This window comes from Charadrius vociferus, unplaced genomic scaffold (genome assembly GCF_000708025.1).
Source record: "Charadrius vociferus isolate BGI_N301 unplaced genomic scaffold, ASM70802v2 scaffold385, whole genome shotgun sequence".
Taxonomy (NCBI): Eukaryota; Metazoa; Chordata; class Aves; order Charadriiformes; family Charadriidae; genus Charadrius; species Charadrius vociferus.
Genome location: NW_009648925.1, coordinates 2,963,234 through 2,974,556, shown reverse-complemented (window position 1 = coordinate 2,974,556; position 11,323 = coordinate 2,963,234).

The following is an 11,323-nucleotide window of genomic DNA, read 5'->3' as shown; positions in this document are numbered from 1 at the left end:
CTGGGGGTGCGAGGAGCAGATAGGGGTGTTTATGGGTGCTATGCGAGATGTGTACAGAAGAGTGCATAGGGATGGGGTGGCTGTGATAAGGTGCGTGCGTGGGGAGGGAGGGGGGTGTAGGCTGTGTGTGGGGTTCACATAGGGGGAAACATAGAGGGATGTGTTTATGGTCTTGCATGGGACATGGGTGACATATGTGTGGGGTGTATATATGTTTTCTGGGGTGAGTATGGCTTGCGTATAGGGGAAGTACATCGAGGATGTGTATGTGAAGGTCTGTATGGGACTAGGATGAGCTATCTAATAGGTGTGTTTACAGGGCTGGACACATGAATATGTATGGAGAGGGGGGGGTCTGTATGGAGCTGTAGCTCTGCTACTTCCTAGCCTGACCCCAACGATGGGGTACCCTCTCAGGGACACAGGGACTCAGACCTGTCCTCTGCCTCTCCCCTCCAGAGAGGGCTGGTGTACTGGCACATCTGCCTAGGGACATCCAAATCTGGGGCAGGGGATTTAGTTTAATAAACCGTTTACAGTTAATTGTGTCAAGTGCTAAAGTAGTGTAGAAGGAAGAGCAAAGGAGAGATGGGGACTAACTGAATCCTCTTCAATACTGAGACCTTAGAACTGCTGTTCTCTAATGTGGAACAAGAGACCCTGTAGAGGAGGGGCAGGGAAATCCAGGTACATTGCAAACTTCAGGCCTTCTTACTCCAATACTTTTTAAAGTTTTTATTTACATATTTAAAAAAACTCAAACAACTGACTCTTTATCTGAAATGGATTTATAGCCAGTTCATAAACACACATGGGGATAGACACCCTGAAAGCCCAGGTTCTATGGATAAAGCCTTTCCTTTGTGTCACCTTGCATTCTTCTGTGCTGCAATCAAATTACTGCTACGTATCTTAAAATGTGGTTAACTGCCACAGAAAAGAAAAAGCACAAGCTGCAGAGAACTCACCTCCTCACCAGGCTCTAAAATACCTTTAAGGGTGATGGAGCAAACCGCAGTCCAGGCTCTAATACTTTCTCTCCCCCCACCTCTGTTTCCACTCCACAGCAGTCAACTCAGAAAAACATGGCCAAGATAAGCAGGTCACAGCAAAGCTGTGCTTTGCTGCAGCAATGTCAGGAGTTTTATATTTGCAGAGACCTCAATGTTTTTCATTTTGATCCTGAGGTGAATTTTTCAGCTACTGATAGAGGATGTGTCCTGCCCACCTGAGTAGGCTGTGCAAGGAAGGCGCGCAAGATGCTGCCTTTTCCTGGTACATTGTCATATTGATCACAAGCCTCTGCAAAGGATGAGAGCAGTTACCAGTATAAGTCTGTGAAAAGTTGTAGCCATTCCTTTTGACTCTTTCTCTTCCAAGTGCAGTACAAAGTAAGTGAACCAGGAGGAATTGCTGCTGCCTCTTCAAGAGGAAGTTGTCTGCTGGAAGTGATACTTTTCTTACTCCTAATTCCCTTAGATCGACTCTGTTAGGAGCACAAGATGCTTTCACTGTTTTAAAGGCTCTGGGACATTGAAAGCAGATAAAGAGACACTTTTTTAAAAATTATTTTTGAAAAGCCCAAATCACTGAAATGAGAGTCCTAAAGAAAAGTGACTTTCTCTTCAGAGGTTCTGAATACCTCAGTTCTCACTGGCTCTGTTGAACGTCCCTCTTCAGATTTTCTTTTCTGTGAAGTCACAACAGAGTTTCAAGGAAATTTTAAGAATATCTGTAAAGTAAAGTAAACCTATGAGTTGGTACAAATAAATATTAAAGACTATAAGCCAGTTTACTTCACAGGTAATCTGGTGCCAAGTAATACCATTCATAGCCTTAGCATACAACTGTACATACATACTATGCTAATTACCAGGTCATTACTTGTAGGCTGTTTCTTCCTCAGGGTATCGTGGTGCATATCCTGGACTGTACAGATGTGTTTCCTTTTAGTCAGAAATAAATGCACATAAATCCCTGATCTCTGCTGAAGTGCCTGACTCTCTGCCGATAGTTGATTTCAAATGGCAGTGCATGTGCACAGAGTCCAACAGCTACATACCGATTGCCACCTGAGCTGTTAAAAGGTGCATATTGTATGAATATTTTCTTTCTTCAGACAAATGTTTATTTGGCATTAGACTACAGAAAGAACATGAAACCCTGACATACCCACACAGAGCCTGGCACGAGCTTGCTTTGACCTTTTCAATGTCACAGCTAACCAAAGTCTATACTGGCAACTGAAAGAGTTTTCTTCTCAGCATTTTTAAACATTCACTCCAAGAAGGTGCTGCTCTGTATCATGCTCATGCTTTTCTTTGCTGATTTCTAGCCTAGACTTCATTAAATTTCTTTCTTGTAAATGTTCTCGTGTCTTACCAGTTGGGAATTGCTGCTCTAGACAATCTTGTAATAGCATCACTGTCTCTGCTTTCAATTTAAAATGATTGCTCAGGCCTTAAACACTCACAAAGAACAAGGCCCAGTGTTGCCAGTGAACCCACATCTGCCTTCAGCTGAGAGGGAGGAGACACTTGAATCGGGATGAAAGCCACTGAGATCCATAAGGAGAGCAGACGGTGCCCCTGCTGGGTTTCAAGGGATTGACTCATTCTCAGCAGAGCTTACATATTTCTCTCTTTTTTTCCTGTTCTTATGATTGCACAAGTCAGATCAAGAAAGAAAAAAAAAGTGAGGGATCTCCCATTCTAGTAGAAGCCAGTATGACGTAACACTTCATGTCCAGTCACAGTTCCTCCCCAGAGTCCTTGCTAGGACCATTTACCCTCTCACTGGGCCTTTGTCCTAAGAGCCCTCTAGGAAGCTGGAAGTCAATAGTGCCACTTGTTTAGACGCTGATCCTAAATCAGATCAAGCTCAAGACAATGAATATTCAGATATGACATTTAATGAATGCTGCTGGGTAGAATAATCCTGTGCATTCTTACCGGGCTGTTTGAGGGGATGGTGGTTTTGTGTGGGGTTTTTTTTTTTTTTGTGTGTGTGTTATTTTAAATTGTAAACATCCTTCATGCAGCTGCTCCAGGGACATGTTTAGGAAACACAGCGTCTGGCTGTGTTTGAAAGATTTCAACTCATCTTGACCTACATTTAGATTTTTGTAGTTTACAAGCCACGGACCGTAACCAGCAAAACCCTCAGAGAGCTTATATAGCTTCTGTAGGGCAAGGCACAGGAAACAAATGAAGGATGAAGTTACCCAGCTGAAGTGTTTAGAGAAGTGAGTTACTGAAGCTGAACTATAGGGTTCAGATGATTATCAGGTGATTAGGAGTACAAGGAGCAGAGCTGCATAAAGGGAGTAAAGATAACCTCTCCTTTCGCCTTGTGCTTTCTTCCTGATTCATTCTCTCACTTTCAATCTTCCTGTAAAATCTTTCAGGACCCATTCAGGATAAAGTTCAGGAGGTGCACTTTTATAAGTGCTTCTTTCTCACTTAAACTTCTGCTCCAGAAATTGCTTAAGTATGGGGCTTGTTCTTTATATGACCCCTTACTACACAGGGAAACTGGTAGAATCAGATGCTTAGGAAGTAACTTTGTTGGGGAGGAACACATTCATCCATTTCCCAGAGGCAATTCTTTCTTTTCTCTTTCTGGTAGGTGAGTGTCTGTTTCGGCAGAATGTAAGCACTCACTTTAAAAAAAGCAATGCAGCTTCTAACCTCTTGAGATTAGAAGATAATCTTCTAAAAGTGAGCCACTATAATATCTTCCCAAATCTGCAGGCAGATTACATTATCATCCCCCATCCTGCTTCTGCCTTTGCTGACCGTAAACATAGAAAGCATTGAGAAGCCTGTGAGTTTCATGCTGCAAATACAGAGATTGAGCACCCGAGGAGGGAGGAAGCCAAGAGGTCAGGAGCAAAGTAGTGCTAACACTGACATATAACATTTAGGCCAGCATTAGTTCACTCAGCTCAGGAGCAAGAAAAACGAATTAGATCTGTCAGCAAAAGACCACATAGGCAGTTTATGCATATCTGGTAATAGGTACAGGCATCTCAGTCTTCACACATTTAGGTTTGGTGGAAAAAGGCATCAGGGTTGTAAGCATTTGCCTGTTGGGGAAATTACAGATTTGGAAACTCAGCAGCTGGTTTATCCTCTTGTGTTTAGAGGTTGGAATAACATATAAGCTAGTGGTATAAACAAGGAAAAGCTAGAGATTTCACTTATTTTAATAGCAGTTAAAATGTACGACTTGTGTTTCAAAGTAACAAACTGTTATTTGTTACCAAATATTTGGTTGGACTGCAAAAATTCTGAACCATCATTTTTCTTAAGCCACTGGTGGTGGCAGAGAACTTCTGCTTTCATGCATTAAAGCATTGAAAACATTAAATACTTCTGACTGTCTCTGAATTAAAGCCACCAGCAGAGTACTATTGGTTTTCATGCAAGTTAAGTGGTGGATAAAGAGGGTGGTTACTGTGTCTTATGCAAAAAGGCATTGAGAAACAGGTACTGACTGAGGCTGGACAGACCCTACAAATGAATGGATCAATATAAAGACAATCATCAGAAAGGCAATTTGCCATCTGGCCCCATGCAGTTTGCTTTACCTTTTTCTTCATGAAATGGAAATAGATAGATAGTACCTGACCATATGTGGAAGACACAACTTTTTTGCCCCTGAAGCTGTCACTTCAGCCGAACTACAGTCAAATTGACAGAGAGGTTCTGAGATGAATCAAAGTCTGGAAAAAATCAGAAAATATGCTTATTTTTCTACCAGAGATACTTATGTTCTGCTTAAGTAATAGCCCAGAACTAGAGAGCTTCCATTACATACGCAGTTAGTTCCCATTCCCATTCTGTACAGAGACCAGCCAAGCTAGCTACACAGTATAATTTGCTTTTATTACAACCTTCAGTCTCTAATCTCAATTTCTAACCTAAAGAAAGAAGCACTGGTAATGGCTATATGGCTACAGCATGATTACAGAGATGCACAGTATTCTTGCCTTTTTTTTCTTTTATTCTTTTTTTTTTTTTCCCCGTCTAAACATAAAGCTTAAGAGAGCTATGCAAATAGTCTAACCCTTGGGAATGAAAGGTATGAACAGTGTGATAGAAACAACTGCTGGTAAGTCTCATGTAACACAGATTTGTTACACTGATAAATTTGTTACAGGATAAATTGAGAGGGTATAGCTGAAGGTTGCCTAATTCATGTCAATAAAGTTGTTATTTGACAAAGCTCAGATTAGGTAACTTTGACAGTTATAGGAGAATAACATTGCCATTTTAATTAAAAGGTTTTGCCAGGAAATCCTGTTTTCAGTTGTGAACAACTCAAACAGTGGAAATGCAAAAGGATACTAGAGTTATCTGGAAATGCAACATAGCACTGGTGAGGCCCCACCTCGAGTACTGTGTTCAGTTTTGGGCCCCTCAGTACAAGAAAGACATAGAGGTGCTGGAGAGTGTGCCGAGAAGGGCAACAAAGCTGGTGAGGGGTCTGGAGCACAAGTCTGATGAAGAGTGGTTGAGGGAATTGGGGTTGTTCAGCCTGGAGAAAAGGAGGCTGAGGGGAGACATCATCTCTCTCTACAGCTACCTGAAAGGAAGTTATAATGAAGTGAGGGTCGACCTCTTCTTGCTAGTAACAAGTGAGAGGACAAGAGGAAATGGCCTCAAGGTGTGCCAGGGGAGGTTTAGATTAGATATTAGGAAAAAGTTCTTCACCGAAAGGGTTATCAAGCATTGGAACAGGCTGCCCAGGGAAGTGGTGGTGTCGCCATGCCTGGAGGTATTTAAAAGACAGGTAGACGTGGTGCTAAGGGTCATGGTTTAGTGGTGGTTTTGGCAGCGTTAGGCTGATGGTTGGACTTGATGATCTTCAAGGTTCCTTCTGACCTAGATGATTCTTTGATTCTATGCCTGACCATGCTCGAGGGCACATTTGGGATTGACAACCACCCCCAGCAGTAGGTCCACATAAATAGTTCACCATCTATATTTTGGAAGCCAACCCCAGTACACTGTAGGCTTCTGAATTTGCAGCCAGACCTCTGTTGTAGAGCAGGTGCATACCTGCAACTTGTGGAGCGGAATGCTTCACTCAGGATTTCCCAGGGGTTTTCAAAACAACTGTATTTGCACAACATTCATGTACCACACACACATCTCGAGATACCATACAGGTGTAGCTGTTACACTTTACAGATCTAGGGAGAGAGAAAATGAATGTTTTCTTTACTTGTCCCCCTTCCTTCTTTTTCCCTGAGAGAGAAAAACATTTATTCTTACCAAACATAATGAGAGAAACCAATCCTGCTGTATCAGTGCCCTAGCTGAGAGTATTGTCAGCAAATTCCATCTAGACTAAAAACTTTAAGTCCCTGTGGTGTGTCAAATTTCTGAGACTTTAAGCTAAAAATGAGTTTGAATAGATTAACTAGCTGGGACTTGAAGATAAAGCTGGCTTCTCTGAAAGAAATGTGTTTTACACAGTGTTAAGTGTGCTTAGTTCCTCTTTTATTCAAAGGAAGCAAAGGGTTTTTGTGAAAAGAGTCTTCAACAGGGTCTTTTCCTTTTAAAACTGTGGAAGAGTTCCAGCCAGTCTGTAGCATTGGCTTGAACTTTGTTTTTCTCCAAAGCGAGAACCCTTTAGTTTTCAGTGGCTTCCACATTTTTTCCTCCTTTTGTAAAATGTGCCAGTAAAGTCAAGTGGGTTGTATTAACTTAACATTTTTCCAAACATTCACACTTAGGACCAAAAAAGGGAATATTTAATAAACATAACCAGGAATATGTTGGAATGTTGATCTTCTGATGATCATAAGAATTTTCAGTCATAAGGTCTAATTAAATATCCCAAGTTGGAAAGGCTTCCAGTGACTGTTACGTCTCCTTGTTATCTGGTCAAATATTTTTAAGTCAGCCCAAGTGGCTTCTGTGCCAAAGTGATATTTTTGATGTGAACAACACACATGCACAAGAGACTGCATTAAAATTCACCTAGACTAGTGACATTTTGGTATCTCAAATTTAATCTGAAAGCATCAACCTATCTTTATGTACAAGGGGCTAAGTGGCAATGAAACAGCTCTGCAGTGGTAATCATATGTGTTTGTTTATAAGAAAATCTTTTAGTCTAAGAAAAAAAAATTGTCTGCATGGTTTAGTATGGGAATTTGGACCACCATTGCTGACATTCCTGAATTTTGAGGGAATGGGATTAAAGAGAAATAAAGACATCATGTAAGACAGTTTTCCAAAAGTACCCTGCGATGTTGTTATCCAAGGATAAAGCGTTTTTGCCAAGATTAGGTAAAGAAAACAAGAATGAAACACAGAGATAACAAATGACTAATTAACCACTTCTGATTAGCAGCAATACAAATCCAGTAGCACTCAGACAATCAGAGCTGCTTTGTATTAACTGATAAAACAAAAAACACTTTAAGAGACAATCAGTGCCCTAAGGAACATCTCATCTAAGTAGACAAGTCAGACAAAGGAATATCATTGTTTTAGAATTAGGGAACTGAGGCACAGAATAACTGTCTTGTCTGCAGCCAGTCTGTGGTAGGACGGTAATTGAATGCAGATCTCCTTACCACATGCACATTCTCTATCTATATTCCAACTGGTCAGCTGAAACAGCCTTTCATTACTGCTGTCAACATACCAAGAATTACACAAGACCATGAACATTTCATATGGTTGCTTCAAATCCGCTTTTCCCACCACGGCATTTAAAAGCACGTAGCCAGTGAGCAAATACTTAGCATAGACACAATAAGTTCTCAGACCCAGAGAGCAGGTTGGAAGTTTACAGTCCATCTGCAGACTGCCCCCTGCCCCGCAAAATTCCCACTGACTTTCTATTTTGGACTCCAGTTTCCTTTTGCAGGATCAAGTTTTTCTTTAAAAGATATTTTAAAATATTTCCAGCTTTTCTTCCAATAGCTAGAAGATGAAGTTTCATTTACTTAAGGCCAAGATATACCTTCTTACTGTATTCTTACCGTACCTGTCTTCATACAGTGAATGGCACTCACCTGTCCAAACACAGTAAACAGTATCATTCGTAGAAAGAGTAAGGCCATCATAGCACCCCGAAAGGCTGTATATGCAATTCTCAGCTCTACTGGCAACCAGCAGAAGCCAGAAATTAATTCCATTTATAAGTGTCAATATAGTCTTTGGAGAAATTAAGAAAGGAAATAACTACAGGAAAGTTTTTGGAGACCAAAGAAAGTTACAGTCTGGTCATTTATCTGAGCTCATTGACTCCCAATAAAAAAGGCAATTCACAGTCAAACTCCACTTCTAGGCTGTAACACAAGGAAGACACAAGGTGTTCCCCAGCTCCTTCCAAAGCAAAGTCTTGTCTTTTATAGACCTATGAAAATACCTCACCCAGTGGGGCTTCGCAGGCCTCCTGCAGTAAAATTTCCCGATTGGCCAAAGTCAGGCCATTTGCTTTACTAAACACAACCTTCTCCAAAGCATTTTCATGTTACACGTTTGTGTATTTTATTCATACACATTTTAACCTACTGGGAATGAGGGAGGAGAAAGCACTTAGAGAACTGAGTGTGAAGGCCTCCATTTGTTCACAGGACAAACAAGCAGCTATTTAAGAACTTTGGCACATGGGCAGTGATATAAATAGCATTTCAGATGCTTCAAATGAGGAATAGTGATAATAATAAGTAAAAGCAATAGAGAACATTTTGGTCCCTCCTTCTCTTTGCTTGAAATCCAGAACGCGCTTGATCCTACTTTGCATGACAAGAAGCTTAATCAGCACAAGGGAAATTTTCCCAGTTAGGAAACAAATCTATGATTCCTTAGAAACCGGGGGAGGGGGCAAATCAGTATTTGTTACCCTCACAGCCTTTGGGGTAACGCTCCAGGTACAAGATTTAACAAAGGAATACTATAGGATACGCGATGCATACCACAAGCCCCTCCATGGCTTCTCTAAAGAGATGACTTAAGCCACAAAATATTTCCTAACACTTTTAAAAAATTGAGTTAATTTTGAAGACCCAGCGTTTGCTGGTGTCCATGGACACATTCACATTCTTTCAAGTTATGCTATTTTGTAGAATCATAGGATGGTTAGAGTTGGAGGAGACCTTAAAGATCATCTAGTACCACCCTCCTTGCCATAGGCAGGGATGCCTCCCACCAGACCAGGTTGCTCAAAGCCCCATCCAGCCTGGCCTTGAACACCTCCAGGGATGGGGCATCCACAGCTTCCCTGGGCAACCTGTTCTCGTGTCTCACCACCCTCACAGTAAAGAATTTATTCTGAGCATCTAGTCTAAATCTACCCTCCTCCAGTTTGAAATCGTTACCCCTTGTCTTATTGCTACACTCCCTGATAAATAGCCCCTAGTTCTTTGATCCCAATGTGTCCTGTGGCAGGAAGTTCCATAATCTACCCTTGTGTTGAGAAAATATATTTTAAACGTATATTGGCTACTACCTGTCCCATACAACTCACAAGAAAAAGAAACAGCAGAGTGGTTTGTGCTGGCTTAAATTCTGTTTCTTACAAAAACACCCCACCCCCTTCTCCCATCCCCTCCCCAAGGAAGGCTGAAGGATGCCTAGGGTCTGGGTGCAGGGCTACGAAGTACACCAGACAAGTTCTTGTTCCTTCTTTGCAGTTGTAAAGCAACAAGTAAACTACAATGGTCATGTTCCTTATTAGTAAATGCACAATTAACATATCCTTTTGCTGTCAGCATCTTGCAACAGCAGAGGAGGCAGGTCTAAAGTATAACTTTAAAAGGTATAACTGTTTGTCATAGCTGCAAGGCATTAAGATATTACAAACTCGGTAATAGTCCTCGTGTGGAGGAGAGGGAGACCGTGTTTAACAGTGCCCTCTCGTGACTGATGGAATAAAACCCCCGGTTACAAACCAGGTGGTCCTCTAGATGCCGTGTCCTACATCAGCAAAGTGCTTTGAAGAAGATGTAGGGCAGTGTGCAGGCGAGCTAGTTTTCATTATGGATAGAAAGTGAATTAAATATACTCTAAATGAAATCATCCCCTGTCTAGACAACTTCCAAAGCAGCGACTGGCTGACGGAAAGGACCAGTGAGCTCGATCTACCAGAAAAAAGCAACGATCAGAGCTCGCTACGTGACAATTATTATTATACTCTTAGTAGTTGCTGAGGACACAGTTGCATTTTTAATGTGACACCTAGGAAACATCTTTTTTGGGGCTAATGAGCTACTTCATGTGCCCACAATCCTGGCACAACACCACCAGCATATGCACAGCTGAATTTGCGTTCCTGGAGTTAGACCTTCTTCTTCGTCTTCAGAGGAAGGGCTCCCTTCTCTGCTAGAAGCAGAACAGGGCTCCCCAAGGAGAAGGAAAGTAGATGAAAAGCAGCTGACTCTGCCACGTGTTCACCCTTAAGCTAAGTACAGTATGACTTCAGAGTGTCCCTGAACTTTTGGGCTGAAAATGGGGAGAGACTGAGCACAAAAATGAGTAACAGCCACATACACATAGTACCAAAAAGAAATGCAACTACTTTTTTCTCAGATCTTTCTCCGTTCATCTTCCTAGTCCCATCCCACACGCTCTGTGTAAAATACACCGTACCTGCCTGCGCTCGCTCACAGCACTGCTCTTCTACTACAGTGTCACTGTGAATTACAGTTCCAGGGGCAGCTTGCTAGTAACAGGTATGCTCTTCCTTTCACCCATGCTAGGAAATGAGTCTTTTAAAAATAGCTTAATTGTCTTCCTTGCAGCAGAGAATCTGCCAACATCAAAGTTGGCATTTCTTTTCTCTGCAGCCCTGCAGTGAAACATTGAGTATTCAAGTCACCTCTGATCAAAAGAACTACTCTTGTCACAGGCTGCTTTATGTGCTTGTAGTTCCTAGATTTTTGGCAGCCAAGTCCAAGTGAGTACACTTACAGTGAACACTGTTTTCACCCAGCATTTATGCAGCTTGGTGTCTGCTCCAAGCTGCGCCAGCTCTGCCCCTGTGGCTCATCCCCAGCCCAGCATCAGGACGATCTTACCCCTGTCCCACTCTAGTGTTGGTTCCTCCTCTGCATCACAGGGTGCATTGCTGGTTCTCGGCAGATAAGCAGATTAATTCCCTGGGCACCAGACAATAAAGCTCGGGTTGCTGTTTATTTGTATTTCTTGACCAACTGCAATTTTGGGTTCTAGTTTTTTGTTTGTTTGTGTTTTTTTTTTCCTGCAGAAGGGAAATTTATAAGAGGTCTTTACTGTATGGATTCTTTAATCTTAGACTACATGTGCATTCTTGCAGCAGGCTTTCAGGGCATATATAG